Raw genomic sequence first — 15957 nt, forward strand, 5'->3', positions numbered from 1 at the left:
AAAGAGTTCTATGGAAAAATGGATTTGGGAAACACTGTAATGTATTCACCTCTACTCCAATACTCTCACTACAAGTTAGAGGAATTTTGGAAATGCAAATACATTTTAAGTTTGCTCAATTCAGTATTTCCCCAACCTAAACTGCCCTCAACCATCAGGTTAAAAACTTAGCTGGAATTACCTTACCAGCCACTGAGAGCAAGATTAAGATGCAGGCTCAGATTGTGAGGGAGGGATTTTATTGTAAGGGCATCAGGAAGGAAGTAAAGGACATTTATAATAAGGAAGACAATTTTTTCCCAGGGATTTTTTTTTTTTTTAAACGGAATGCCTATCAGGAGATCAGCCTGTAGGTCACAGACTACAAGAGCTACTCTAGCCAAGTCCTCTTCGCTGCATTTCACCCACCCTGCTCTGTCTCTGCTCTTCTATGCTTATTAACTGTTTACTTCCTTTGTGCACATACATATTCTACTGCCTCACTTCCTCTCCCTTGACCTTTTGGAAAATAAACTTTTAAGAGATATATCTATATCTATGTTTTTTTTTTTTTTTCTTACATCGAAAGAGCAAACACTGTTTCTAGGGAACATTTTTTTTTTTTTAAAGATTTTATTTATTTATTCATGAGACATGGAGACGTAGGCAGAGAGAGAAGCAGGCTCCACACAGGGAGTCCGATATGGGACTCGATCCTGGGACTCCAGGATCACGACCTGGGCCAAAGGCAAGAGCTCAATCGCTGAGCCACCCAGGTGTCCCTAGAAAACATTGTTTAAAGCCACGTATGTCCTGTCTCTCAGAAGATAAAGAATGGTTGGAATTAGGGGAGAAGTTACTTATTACTGATTCTCTGTTAATTCCTCAAGCCCCAGTTGCATCCCTACTTTCTTGCCTCTTCAGAATGCCTCAGATTCAGAGATGTCATTACCCTGAGGAGAGGGGCCCTAAGGACACCAGCCCCTGGCCCCAAGCAAGGGTGCAAAAGCAGCAAGGGTGTAATGAAAGGTGTGAAATTCTTTCCCTTGTTCTATTTCTGTAATAGCTCAATTCTATGACATGAAAATCTCCCTCTCTATATTAAAATGATCTGTAAAAAAGTCTCAAAGCTGTAACTCATTAAATGTTGCCCCCAGCTGATTGCTATGGAACCTAAACACAGCAGAGGAGGGTGTTGGGAATTTGAGGAAATTCTTTCATAGAGGGAAAAGAAATAGAACTAAAGCAGAGAAACCTCAACCAGTGATTGGGGATTAGGGAACCAAAGGGGAGATGCTGCTTTTTAAATGAAGAAAGACTATTTTGAGAAAGCCCTTGCATACTAGCAAAAGGGGTCTAGAGTGGAAAACACTTGAATATTATTAGCAGGCCCTGGGCACATGTTCCTCCTTATTTTGAGTATCCTGCTCTTCCTGTCTGATTCTCCTGAGTCTGGCTGTTTTTCACAGTGCCTGGTCATACAATCCCAGCTGAGATTTTGATAGTCAAGAGCAGGTTATTTTTTTTTTTTAAGATTTTATTTATTTATTAATGAGAGACAGAGAGAGAGAGAGAGAGAGCTGCAGAGGGAGAAGCAGGCACCATGCAGGGAGCCCAACGTGGGACTCGATCCTGGGTCTCCAGGATCAGGCCCTGTGCTGAAGGTGGCACTAAAATACTGAGCCACCCAGGCTGCCCTCAAGAGCAGTTTAAAATAGAGTTGGTCCCTTTGGGTACTTATATGTGGATGTTGAGAAGGAGGGTAAGAGGAATCGACTGGTACAACCAAACCCTGACACTGGTTGTGTAAAACCAATGGTGGTGGTCCCTTGGGGTCAGAAGACTCCAGTGGAGCCTCTCAAATGCTGTCTCCATAGGCAGAATGCACCTGAAGGTGGAGAATAAATCCGCTAATATAGTGTTTATTCTCATGGTTTCCTGATTTTCATTTTTACTGTTTGACTTAGTCTACACATGCTTCCTGACAGCAGGGTTTTATGTTTGCCGTGCTCATTGCTGGAGCCTGGGTGTATTATAGCCCATACTGAGTATACCTACATGTGGCCCTGGGTATTATCTCAGGGAGCATCTCATATACCCTTTTCCTTCTTAAAAATGTATTTATTTATTTGAAAGAGAGAGAGAAAGAAAGGCCATGAGCAGAGGGAGAGGGAGAAGCAGACTCTCGGCTGAGCAGAGAACTTGATGTGGGGTTCCATTCTAGAACCCTGACATCATGACCTGGGCCAAAGGCAGACAGACACTTAACTCAGAAGAGCCACCCAGGCTCCCCTATCCTTTTCTTTCTTTCTTTCTTTCTTTCTTTCTTTCTTTCTTTCTTTCTTTCTTTCTTTCTTTCTTTCTTTCTTCCTTCCTTCCTTCCTTCCTTCCTTCCTTCCTTCCTTCCTTCCTTCCTTCCTTCCTTTCTCTCTCTCTCTCTCTCTTTCTTTCTTTCTTTCTTTCTTTCTTTCTTTCTTTCTTTTCTCTTTCTTTCCTTTTTTTTTTTTTTTTTTAAGATTTTATTTATTTATTCATGAGAGACACACACAGAGAGGCAGAGAGGCAGAGGGAGAAGCAGGCTCCATGCAGGGAGCCCAATGCAGGACTCGATCTTTAGACCCAGGATCAGGCCCTGAGCCAAAGGCAGAGCCACCACTCAACTGCTGAGCCACCCAGGTGTCCCGCCCCAACCTTTTTATACGGTGCCAAACAATGTATTCAAAAGCTAAACTCATTTGTCAAGATGTGTCAGGTTTGTATTTTCCATTTTCTGCTTAGTCATTTAGAATTCCCATTATATATGCAAAGTGGTCAAAAATGGGTGTGATGTAATACTTCAAGAGTGAAGCAGGTTCCATGTCCTACCCATGAAATACCCTGAATGTGCATTATTGGTTTTCTTAATATAAGAGTAATATGCTCTTCTTACCTTGACCTTTCTGATAGGAATTTTTGGATCCAAAATGGACTGTTTACTGATTCTAAATGATTTGCTGGTCAGAGTGTATTTTCTACACATTTGTAAAAGATGAAATACTCAGAATGTGTACAAAATCCAATTGTTATTTAGACACTGATAGTAGTACAAGAACTGGAATGAAACTCATGTGCTTAAGACCAAAAAGGGGGATCCCTGGGTGGTGTAGCGGTTTAGCGCCTGCCTTTGGCCCAGGGCGCGATCCTGGAGACCCAGGATTGAATCCCACGTCAGGCTCCCGGTGCATGGAACCTGCTTCTCCCTGTCTATGTCTCTGCCTCTCTCTCTCTCTCTCTCTCTCTCTGTGTGACTATCATAAATAAATAAAAATTAAAAAAAAAAAAACAGGTAAAAAAGACCCAAAAGGTGGGATTATTGTACTGGTAGCAAAGAAAAATTTAAAATTTAGAATGGAAGTAAAATGTGCTTAACATAGTATTTTTGTTTTTTTAAAGAATGATTTATTGGCTAATAGATTTGTTTGGGACTAGTCTCTTAGAAACATGAAGGACACTCAAATTTGTCATCTTTTGTTCTTTGATAAGGACACACTTTTCTTTAGGAAATAGGATCTCCAAGTCTATTTTTCTTATTGCCTGAGAGAGATTTCATTCATATCTTTTGTATTATCCTACAGGGTTAGGCGATTAGGTACATTTATTTTGTTTTTTCTCTGAATGGATTTAAATTCCTCTACTTAGAAGCCGCCCCTTCAGGGAATGAAGAGGGCTTATCTTTACTGGCCATGTGGATTCCTGTGAATTTTCTCATCCAAGATGAAAGCAATTTACATTCCAGTAACGCTGAGCTATCTTGTGTTCCCTCAACACTGGTGATTTTTCAGTTACTTTCTCCTCTCTGAGATGTCCTTTCTAGCTGTAAAACACTTTATTCTTCAAAATCCTGTTTAATGAATGGATTCTTTGTGAAGCCTTTCCTTTCCATCTTCTTGTCCCCATAATCCTAAAACAGAGTTTATCTTAGCTTTTTCTGTAGTATCTCCTCATCATAGATGAGGTGAGGAGCTTTATTATTACATTAATCACATTATATTGTGGCCATAATGCTAACTCTCTTGACTTCATTTAGCCTTCTAGGACTAAAGTTGTTAATCTTTTTAATCTCTGTAGGCTCTACCCCAGGTGTCTACATAAATTTCCTTAATAATAAATTATGCATGATAACATGATAATAATTATCATTATCATGATATTATTATGATATCATGATAATGCATGATAATAATAATAATTATGCATGAACTAATATTTATTAAGTGCTTATTACCATATTCTATGCACATATTTTTCTTCCATATTTAAACATCTATAAAATTAGGATGCATCTTAAAATTGATGAAGTCTTAGTTTTGATGAAGTGCAATGTATATCAGCCCCCGTACTGATTTCTTAATGTTGCATTTCATCCTAAATAAGCCCCTGAAGTTAAGTACTACTACATACTCAATTTATAGATGAAGAAATAGAGACTTAGAAGGACTGAATAACTGGCTCAAGGTCACATAGCTATGAAGTAGCAGAGGAGCAAGGGCTGAAATTTAGGTATGTAGGTCTTCATCACCCTGGATCTTAACCACTGGGCTGGGGAAAAGTGGTAAGAATGGGAGAAAACTAACATTTTAGGACTTCTATTATGTGGCAGCCACTGTGCTAGGTATGTTATATACCAGTTCCCTTTTCATGCTCACAAAAACTTCATGTGGTAGATATTGCAGTCTTCATATTATAGATGAGTAAACAAGCACATGTTAGCTTGTTTGCAGTCAAATCGCTGGGAATGCTGAAGCCAGAATTGGAACAAAGGTCTGGTGGGCTCCAAAGTCCTTTTCACCACAATTTTAGCAGTGTGCATCCAGGTTAAGGGAAACCACCCACTTATATAGGCAATATGGATTGCACAAACGATATAAAAATCCATTTCCCAGATGGTAAGATTAGGTAGTAATTTTTTGTATGATGATATTAGAGTGTCCTAGACTCGTGGTTTTCCTTGAAGATCAAAAAAATAATCTGAACTGTGAATTAGTCTCAGGCTGTTTTCTTGACCTATGTAACAAAGATAATGCTCTGTAGTTTCCACTGCCTTGTACTTTACAAGGATGTTACAAGAGCTCCAATTAGCTGGACCCTGCCCTGGAGCTTTGCATGTTAAAGGACAGTGATCTGTGTACCTTAATACACAGTGTAACTGATATTCCATTTGTTAAACTGTTGATTTGTGGCCCTATGAACCAGGTCTTAAAGGCTTATTAATTTAGCCTGGGCTAGACCATTAACACTTGGGAGATTCCATTATGTGGGATGCCTATTATATGCATTTATTTTGCATTACATAAAAAATTCCTGGGATACCTGAGTAGCCTAGCAGTTGAGTGTCTGCCTTCAGCTCACGGCGAGATCCTGGTCCAGGGATCAAGTTCTGCATCAGGCTTCCTGCTTCTCCCTCTGTCTGTGTCTCTGCCTCTCTGTGTGTGTCTCTAATGAATGGATAGATAAAATCTTTAAAAAAAAAAAAATTCCCTTTCCCTACTTTTTAAGGAAAAAGCAAGATGGTTTTTACAAACTAATCTTGAGTTCACTGTAAGAATTAAAATACCCAGCTTTTAGGTATATTCAGTCCTTTCAAAGTATATAGCTTGTGAGTATATGATAATGTTTTCATTTTTCACTTGGGTAAATTTTGATATGTAACCAGATTTAATAAATTTAAATGTAGCATTCTAGAGTAGTGGTTCCCAAAATGTGTTCCACAGTGTACTGGCTCTAAGAGTAGACCTTTGAAAAATGGGATCCATGGTCAAATAAATTTGAGAAATGTAGCAAAGGTATTCCTCCCTCATAGAGTTTAAATGTTCGTGTATTAAATGCTCTGATAAGTCCAGATATAAAGAAATTATTTTTTGGCAAGATGCTCACATCTTATGGACTTAGTATTTCCTTAATGCACCTCAGGATATACTGTCAGTGGCAGAGACTGCAGTTGTTCCCCAGTATTCTTTCTCTTTTTCCTTTTAGTAAGAGAATCTCTGAATTTTAGCTAGGCACATAGCCTTCCAACTGAATACTATATTTTTTAGCTTCTTTATAACCAACTCTGGCCCTGCAGGTAAGTTTTTGCCAGTAGAATGTGAGCAAAAGTGGGGCACCTGGGTGGCTCAGTTGGCTGGGCATCTGACTCTTGATTTCAGCTGTGGTCATGATCTTGGGGTTGTGAGAGTGAGCCCTGAGTCAGGATCCACGCTGGGTGAGGAGTACGCTTGAGATTCTCTCCCTCTGCCTGTGTGCTCTCTCTCTCAAATAAATAAATAAATCTTAAAAAAAATGTGAGCAAAAGTGATGTGGACAACTTGTATGTTACCTCTTTAGAAAGAAGTTGCTTGCTCTCTACTTTCTATATTTCCCTATTCTGGCTGGCTAGAACACCCAATTGCTGGTAACTCAATTTTGACCATATGGCGTGGGACAACACTCTAGGGGATGCAGAATAAAAAGATACAAGGAATCTGGGTCCTGGATGGTTTTGTGGACTAGCCATCTGTATCTGAATTGTTTCATGCAAGAGAAATAAAATTCCATTTGTGTGAACCGCTCTGTTTTGGATGTCTTTGTTATAGCTATTTAATCTAAACTGTCACTAATCACTGTCTCAGAATTCTCTAAGAATTTTATGCTTGGGTTAGTATAAACTTCCTGAATTCTATTGGCTGTTCCTGATAAATGTTTTTTAATGAGAAATTCCTAACTGTTCTAGAGGAAACTAAAAATTTAGGTCAAATAACATTTAGAATGAAGCTAAGTTGTAGATTTCTCATCAAAATACAGAATGAGCACTCAAATCATGAAACATTTGTTCAGACTCAGCAAAGTTAAAGACTGGACTTTCTAATGAAAGAGGAGGAGGTTTTAAATGACTCACGTTATGTATAGTATCACTAATTCTCCTAAGTGTGTTTATACATAAATGTCTTGAGCTACTGAAATAAATGAATGATTCATATTATCTTCAAAAAGAAAACCTTTGGGGTTCTGTTTCTGCTCAGTATTTTAACATGTCATTATTTAGAGGCTTATTCAAGACTTTTAATAGCAGACACACTGGCAACAATGTCGATTCTGACCTCAGTCATACATAATAGGAGAGAGCAAATTGTGTTTTCCTCGGAAAAGAAAACCACAGCATATTTTCCTCCTGGAATAATTGGATTTCCTTTTGCTGTAGAAAGTCCAGAGAAAACGACTGCAATTCTATCATAAGCTTCACAACTTGAAACTAAATGTCTGTGATTTTACTTCCCATGATGACTTTTCTACACTAATACTTGGGTTTCCATTGTAGGGCCCCTGATTACTAGATGTGCTGCAAGATTTTAATGTAACTAAGCACGCTTGGCTTGGCTCTGCTTTGGGGCAATGGCATCTTGCCGGCTTCTGTGATGAATGTGTCTAGAGCTTTAGCCTTGAAAACTCCAGTCTCCAAGGAATAGTTGATTTTGTCTCTGACATTTATGAAGGACACCTGTGTAATGTCTGACCATGGCCTAAACCTCTGTATCTCCACATTTATCACAGTACCTGTGTTTATCTGCAAGTCCCGAAATGGAAAGGAGCAATTTACTAATTGGAAACTATAACAGGTTTGGACTTTTTCATTGTAACATCTGTGAAACAGTATGAGATTTGATCAGTGTCTAAAAATCTTTATTTAATTTACTACCAGAAGCAGATCAAATTTCAGATTCCCTTTGCTGGCATTAGAGTCAAGATAAATTTTTTATAAGGGTATATAGGAATTCTAACAAAAAAACCCACCAATAGCTTTTTAGATTTTCCTTGTTTTATGTTGGCTTTTTTAGAAATGAAAAAGAATTGTTTCTTGGGAGAAAGTTAAAAACTACTGGTAGGGAGGGAAAAACAGGAAAAGAACCATGATATTTCATATTTTTATATTCCTGAAGGCTAATTTTGATCCATTTCCTGTTCTCTACTTAAAGACTATAATATAGTTCTTTGCAGGTCGTCTCAATTCTAGGGGATTCTCACTCAGTTATCAATGAAACCCAAAGCCATGTGTGGGAGTTAACTATTCTTTGAAAGATTATCATAGATTCACTATTAACAAAACAAAATAGGGTTTATACTCTACCTTATAGCGCCTTTTGGGAGATTTGTGAGCCCTTTCCGTGCATATGCTATGAAAATGCAAAATTATGGTAATAGATGATGTAAAGGGAAAAGAGGGTTTCTATAGGATCCTGTAAGAGAAAAAAACATATGTCCTACACAGCATTTAGGACAGGGCACACCTGCTTCTGTTCCAGACTGCTAATTTTTCCTTTTCTCATTCTTTGTAAATAGAAACTTCTAATCTCATCATTCCATTCCTAAAATGAGCTCTCAACCTATTTCAGACTGCAGAATTCCAAAGAATATGGGTCATGTTTGTGAAGCTTTCTTGAAGAGCCTTAGCACTACACTGCCTGTGCATAAATGCTTAACAAATAGGCTTTTCATTATGATGTGTCTTAGATTTTAGGGAAAAACTGTCTCTTTCAACTGAAGAGTTCCAGGTAGCAGCTCGTTAAATTAGTGGCCAGCTGCCTCAAATCCTTTTTGAAATGAAGTAAGATTTATTCACTGAATAGATTAAGAGACCCACTCATCAATGCAGTATTGTAACATGGCTTCAACAAAGCATGGTGCTAGGCTTGTGTCAGCATTTGTGTTCGAAATCGGTGGGCACAAATGAAGTCACATTAACTCTAGCAGCTCAAATTTTACTGACTTGTGAGAGCCCTTAGCCTCCTGAAAACTCCCTGCCAACTATTTTTTCACATATATTTAGTGGCTATCTCCTATGCACTTGAGAAGCCACTCTGCTCATTGATGTTCCTTGTTTGAGAAAATACCTCAGAGCGGTTGCTACCTGCTGTCACTCCCCAAGCTGCAAACTAGAGAGACCAAGTAGAGTTGCAAGCCCTGCAATTGACCCTGGCCCAGATATAAGCTGTGTTCCACACAGAATTTATTTTGTCAGCAGGCACACAAAGAGGGTTTTAGACAGTGCCTCCTAAGTTCCTTTGGGAAAACAGTTTTTTTCCCTTTTTGCCTGTAGTACCTCTCTTTCCTTAGAGCTCAAACGTGAGTCTATGTGTCTTGAGCAGGATAGCCACCATGTTGTTCCCTTCAAGTCCCGGGTGTCTTCTGTAGTGTGCCTTGAAAATCCCTACTCCCTACAGTCACTCAGCACCCCTAGGCAGATCGATTTTTATAGACACCTGTGGGCTGCTACTACCTCATCAGACATGCCCAGATGTGTCTCAATCCAGCAGAGATGACAACTTAGGCTGAAACCAAAGCCCCTGTACATGCTTAACCAAAATGCACACAATACTATGAAACATAAAGTCTTAACGAAAAATGCCTCATATTAACTTAGTTCATGCATGCATGCTTCATTTATAATCCAAATAAATTCCTAGGCCCCATATGGCTCAGTCTTGGCAGAGTACCATACTAAAGAAACACAGTCTAGCAACCAAAAGTAATTAAAAAGTAATTCCCACATTTATTTGGGCCTCCTCAAGAATGTGAAATGAACGACAAGTTTGTGACCCTTACTCACACTTCTGGAAGCTCTTGTCTCCTTCCCTCTTATGTCCCTCTCTCTCAAACCTGGCTGTATGTCTCTTAGTTGTTTTTGTTCTTTTTTTTTTCTTTTCCAATTTGTCCTTCTCCTTCTCCAAATCTAGGAATTTCTGGAAAAATTGAACTCATCTTAATGGGTCAAAGTAGCAGGGAAGTTAGCAGACCAAGACAAGATTCTTTTTTGTGAGCAGAAAGAGTGAGGGATAAATCAGTAATTTTTCTACCTATTACACATTCAGCTAACATCTACTGAAAGTCTATTATATGTGGCAGGCACGGTGGAGGCAGAGAAGACATAAGTGAATAAGATCTTGTCTCCAACTTCAGGAAATGTAAGTCCAGTAGAGGGTACAGGCATCTGATTATTATTACATGTATTTTTTAAAAGTTATAGATCTATAACTTTAATTCCTTTTTACCTTCTGACAGTGTGGCTTTAAATAGCATATTCATTTTTTTTTCTTCCAAATTTTTATTTAAATTCTAGTTAGTTAACATATGGTGTAATACTGGTTTCAGGAGTAGAATTTAGTGATTCTCATCACTTAGGTACAACACAGCGTTCATCACAACCAGTGCCGTCCTGAATCCATCATCCATTTAACCCTTTCCAAACCTTACCCACCCAACCCACCTACCTCTCCTCCAGCAACCCTTAGTTTGTTCTCTATCATTAAGAGTCTCTTATGCTTTGCCTCCCTCTCTCTCTTTTCTTTTTTCCCCCTACATTCGTCTGATTTGTTTTCTAAATTCCACGTATAAGCAAAATCATACAGTATGTGTCTTTCCTTGACTTATTTCATTTAGCATAGTATGCTCTAGCTCCATCCACTTCATTGCAAATGGCAATATTTCATTCTTTTTGATGGCTGAGCAATATTTCATTATATATATTTTCTTATATATATAATCTTCTTTCTCCATTCATCATTGGACATTGGAGCTCTTTCCATAGTATGGCTATTGTTGATAATGCTGCTATAAATTTTGGGGTGCATGTACCCCCTTTGAATCTATATTTTTGTATACTTTGGGTAAATACCTAGTAGTGCAATTGCTGAGTTGTAGTAGTTCTATTTTTAGCCATCTGAAGAACCTCCATACTGTTTTCCAGAGTGGCTGCATCAGTTTGTACTCCCACCAACAGTGTAAGAGGATCCCCCTTTCTCCACATCCTCACCAACATCTGTTGTGTCTTGAGTTGCTAATTTTAGCTGTTCTGACAGGTGTGAGGTGGTATCTCATTGTGGTTTTGATTTGTATTCCCCTGATGATGAGTGATACTGAGTATTTTTTCATGTATCGATTAGCCATTTGTATGTCTTATTTGGAGAAATGTCTGTTCATATCTTCTACCCATTTCTTAACCAGATTATTTATTTTTTGGATGTTCATTTGACGAGTTCTTTATGTATATTGGATACTAACACTTTATCTGATACATCATTTGCAAATATCTTCTCCCACTCTGTAGGTTGCCTTTTGTTTTATCGTTTCCTTCACCATGTAGAAGCTTTATATCTTGATGAAGTTCCAATAGTTCATTTTTGCTTTTGTTTCCTTGCCTCCGGAGATAGTGTCTAGTAAGTAGTTTCTATAGCTGAGGTCAAAGAGTTTGCTGCCTGTTTTCTCCTTTAGGATTTTGATTGTTTCCTGTCTTACACTGAAGTCTTACATCCTTTTGAGGTGGTAGTTTTTTTTTGTTTGTTTGTTTTTTGTTTTTTTGATGGTGTAAGAAAGTGATCTGATGTTATTCTTCTGCATGTCACTGTCCAGTTTTCCCAGCACCATTTTTTGAAGAGATTTTCTTTTTCCCATTGGATATTCTTTCCTGCTTTGTCAAATATTAGTTGAACATATAGTTATGGGTCCCTTTCTGGGTTCTCTTTTCTGTTCTATTGATCTATGTGTCTGTTTTTTGGGCCAGTACCATACCGTCTTGATGATTATAACTTTGTAATACAGCTTGAAGTTTGTGACTGTGATGCGTCTCACTTTGCTTTTCTTTTTCAGGATTGCTTTGGCTATTCAGGGTCTTTCGTAGTTCCATACAAATTTGAGGATTGATCGTTCTAGGTCTGTGAGAAATGCTGGTGGCATTTTGATAGGAATTGCATTAAATTTATAGATCACTTTGGGTAGTACAGACATTTTAACAATGTTTGATTTTCCAACCCATGATCATGGAATGTTTTCCCATTTCTTTGTATCCTCTTCCATTTCTTTCATAAATGTTCTATGATTTTCAGAGTACAGATCTTTTACTTCTTTGGTTAGGTTTATTTCTAGGTATCTTAGTGTTTGTAATGCAATTCTAAATGGGATCAATTGCTTGATTTCCTTTTCTCCTGCTTCATTGTTGTGCATAGAAATGCAACAGATTTCTGTACATTGATTTTATATATTGCAATTTTACTGAATTCATGTATTAGTTCTATCAATTTTTTGATGGAATGTTTCAGGTTTTCTACATAAAGTATTATATCAGATCATCTGTAAATAGTGCAAGTTTGACTTCATCCTTGCTAATTAGGATAACTTTTATTTCCTTTTGTTGTCTGATTCCTGAGCCTAAGACTTTCAATACTATGTTAAATAGTAATGGTGTGAGTGGACATCCCATCCCAGTGGTCTTGTTCCTGATCATGGAAGCAAAGCTCTCAGTTTTTCTCCATTGAGAATGGTATTAGCTACGGGTCTTTCATATATGGATGACTCTCATGATGTTGAGGTGTGTTTTATCTATACCTACTTTGTTGAGGGTTTTTATTAAGAATGGATACTGCATTTTGTCAAATGCTTTTTCTGCATCTATTGAAAGGATCATATGGTTCTTACCCTTTCTGTTATTAATGTGGTGTATCATGTTGATTGATTTGCAAATATTGAACCACCCCGCAGTCCAGGACTAAATCACACTTGTTTGTGGTGAATAATTCTTTTAAAGTACTATTGAATGCAATTTGTTAGTTCTTGTTGAGAATCTTTGTGTCTATGTTCTTCAGGGAGATTGGCCTATAATCCTTTTTAGTGGGGTCTTTATCTGGTTTTGGAATCAAGGTAATGCTGGCCTCATAGAAGGAGTTTGGAAGTTTTCCTTCCATTTCAATTTTGTTTTTAAGGTTTTATTTATTTATTTGAGAGAGAGAGAAGGAGAGCACAGAGGGATAGGGAGAAGAAGCAGATTTCCTGCTGAGCAGAAAGCTCAATGTGGAGCTCAATCCCAGAACCCTGAGATCATGATCTGAGCTGAAGGCAATTGCTTAACCAACTGAACCACCGAAGTGCCCCTCCATATCTATTTTTTGGGATGATTTGAGAAGAATAGGTATTATCTCTTATTTAAATGTCTAGTAGAATACCCCTGAGAGCTCTGTTGGTCCTGGGCTTTTGTTTGTTGGGAGATTTTTGATTACTGATTCAATTTCTTTGCTGGTTATGAATGAGTCTGTTCAAATTTTCTATACCTTCCTGTTTCAGTTTTGGTAGTTTGTATGTTTCTACAGAAATTTGTCCATTTCCTCCAGATTCCCCAGTTTGTTAGCATATAATTTTTCATAATATTCTCTTATAATTGTTTGTATTTCTGTGGTGTTGGCTGTGATCTCTCCTCTTTAATTCATGATTTTATTTATTTAGGTCCTTTCTCTTTTCTTTTTTATAAGTCTGGTTAAGGGTTTATCAATTTTATAAATTCTTTCAAAGAACCAGTTCTTAGTTTTGTTGATCTATTCTATGTTTTTTTTTTAATTTGCTTTTATATCATTTATTTCTGCTCTAATCTTTATTATTTTTCTTCTTCTGCTGGCTTTAGGCTTTATTTCGTGTTCCTTTTCTAGCTCCTTAAGGTGTAAGGTTAGGTTGTGTAATTGAGACTTCTCTTGCCTCTGAGGTAGAGGTAGGCCTGTGTTGCAATATGCTTCCCTCTTAGGACTGACTTTGCTGCACAAAGGTATAGGCATATCAGACAAATGATTGTAATTGGTAGGACAGGTATATGAATGGAATCACATTTTAGGCCACGGTGACAGCAAATTTGAGTATGTCAATAAAGGCTTCACAGAGGACAAAATCTCGGCTTTAAGGTTAGGTGGTAGTTTTTCAAGTGGGTAATTTTCTAAGCTAAAAGGGTCATCTGAGACTCTTTTTGTTCCTTTATCCTCTACAAATACTTCTGTGCTTATGGCCCATTGATTCTATCTACTTAATATCTCTTTTATCCATCTCTTCCCACCCATCCACATTGCTATTATTTATATTAGCATACCTTTCACTTTGAAAGTATCCAACCTAGCTTCTTATTTATCTTCTTACCTATAATCTGGTATTTTTTGAAATTATGTATCATATTGCCTATAGTCTAGATAAGTAGTTTTCAAATTTTTGTCTCAAGACCTCTTTATACTCTCAAAAATTACCGAGGACCCAAAAAAGCTTTTGTTTATGTGGATGATAGTAATATTTATTATATTATAAATTAGGGATCCCTGGGTGGCGCAGCGGTTTGGCGCCTGCCTTTGGCCCAGGGCGCGATCCTGGAGACCCGGGATCGAATCCCACATCGGGCTCCCGGTGCATGGAGCCTGCTTCTCCCTCTGCCTGTGTCTCTGCCTCTCTCTCTCTCTCTGTGACTACCATAAATAAATTAAAAAAAAAAAAAAGAAATTAACATTAAGTAGTTAAAAAATTAAACATTTACAGATGAAAAAACCTCATTTCATGTTAACAATATTTTTATTAAAGGTATATTTTACAAAACTAAATAAAATTTAGTGAGAGGAGTAGCATTTAAAAAGTTTCTGCAAGTCTCTAATGTTTGATTTAATAGACGACAGATGGATTCACATATCTATTTCTACTTTCAGTCTGCTGGGATGCACATGGCATGCAGTTTCTGTCAGTCTCCACTGTATAATCATTAAAGAATGAGAGTGAAAGTATTATTATGAAAATATTTTTGACCTTGCAAACCTTCTAAAATGGTCTGGGGGCCCTAGAGCTTCTTCTGCCACCTTTTGAGAACTGCTGGTATAGATCTTCTTAGAGTATAAATCTGATCATGTTTCCCCCCTGCTTAAAATCTTTCAGAGGCTCTCTTTTGCCTAAAGGACAAAGTAAATGAAGGAGTGGGAAGACACTAGGATGACTCCTAGATTTTAGGCTTAGGTAATTAGATAAACAAAATTAAAAAGCCTATTTTTCACAGCAATGAAGTTGATCAATTTAGGGTTTTTTTTTAGTCGTTGCTTTTGAGGTGAATATCAGCTAACTACTGTGCCTAACAAATAACTAAAAAACGGTAGTGGCTTAAAACAGCATTTGTTATACACACCAAGGATGTTATCTATGAAAGAAATACTTGATAAGCTAGACCTCACTAAAAAACAAGAAACAAACAAAAACTTCTGCTCTGTGAGAATTAAGCCCCAGACTAGGAAAAAATAGTTGCAAAAGACACACCTAATAAAGGAAAGCTATCTAAATATACAAAGAACTCTTAAAACTCAACAATAAGAAAAAAAACAACTCATTAAAAAAATGGGTCAAAGACCTACACTGATTCCTCACCAAAGAGGATATACAGATGGCAAATAAGCATATGAAAAGATGCTCCACCATCTTGTGACATCAAGGAAAATGAAAATTAAAACAACAATGAGATATCACTACACACCTATGAGAATGGCCAAAATCCAGAACACTGACAACCCCAAATGCTGACAAGGATGTGGAGCAACAGGAATTCTCATATCACAGATGGGAATACAGAATGCTACATCCACTTTGGAAAACAGTTTAGCAGTTTCTTGCAAAACTAAACATACTCTTACCATAAGACCCAGCAATCATCATCATTGGTATTTCAACTTAAAGGAGTTGAAAATTTATGTCTACACAAAACCTGCACAAGGTTGTTTCTGGCAGCTTTTTTCATAATTGTCAAAACTTGGAAGCAATCAAGGTGTCTTCCAGTTGATAAATGGATAAACTGTAGCATATTCAAACAATGGAATATTATTCAGAGCTAAAAGGAAATGAGCTATCAAGTTACAAAGACATGGAGGAAACTTAAACACATATAACTGAGTGAAAGAATATGAAAAGGTTACATATTATATGATTCCAGTTCCATGTCATTCTAGAGAAGGCAAAACTAGGGAGATAATGAAAAAGTCATTTGCTGCTGAGGGTGTGTGTGTGTGTGTTGGGGGAGAGATTAAGAGGCAGAGCATAGAGGATTTCTAGGAAGTGAGAATATTCCATATAATATTATAATGATGGATACATGTCATTATACATTTGTCCAAACTCATTGAATGTACCATCCCAAGAATG

General features: G+C 37.5%; 1 pseudogene; it reads right to left on the reverse strand.

The window, feature by feature from the left end:
- The window catches only part of LOC100687837, a 99374-nt pseudogene that overhangs the window by 48826 nt on the left and 34591 nt on the right, over positions 1-15957 (reverse strand).

The sequence above is a fragment of the Canis lupus genome, chromosome 19 (assembly GCF_011100685.1).
Source record: "Canis lupus familiaris isolate Mischka breed German Shepherd chromosome 19, alternate assembly UU_Cfam_GSD_1.0, whole genome shotgun sequence".
Lineage (NCBI taxonomy): Eukaryota > Metazoa > Chordata > Mammalia > Carnivora > Canidae > Canis > Canis lupus.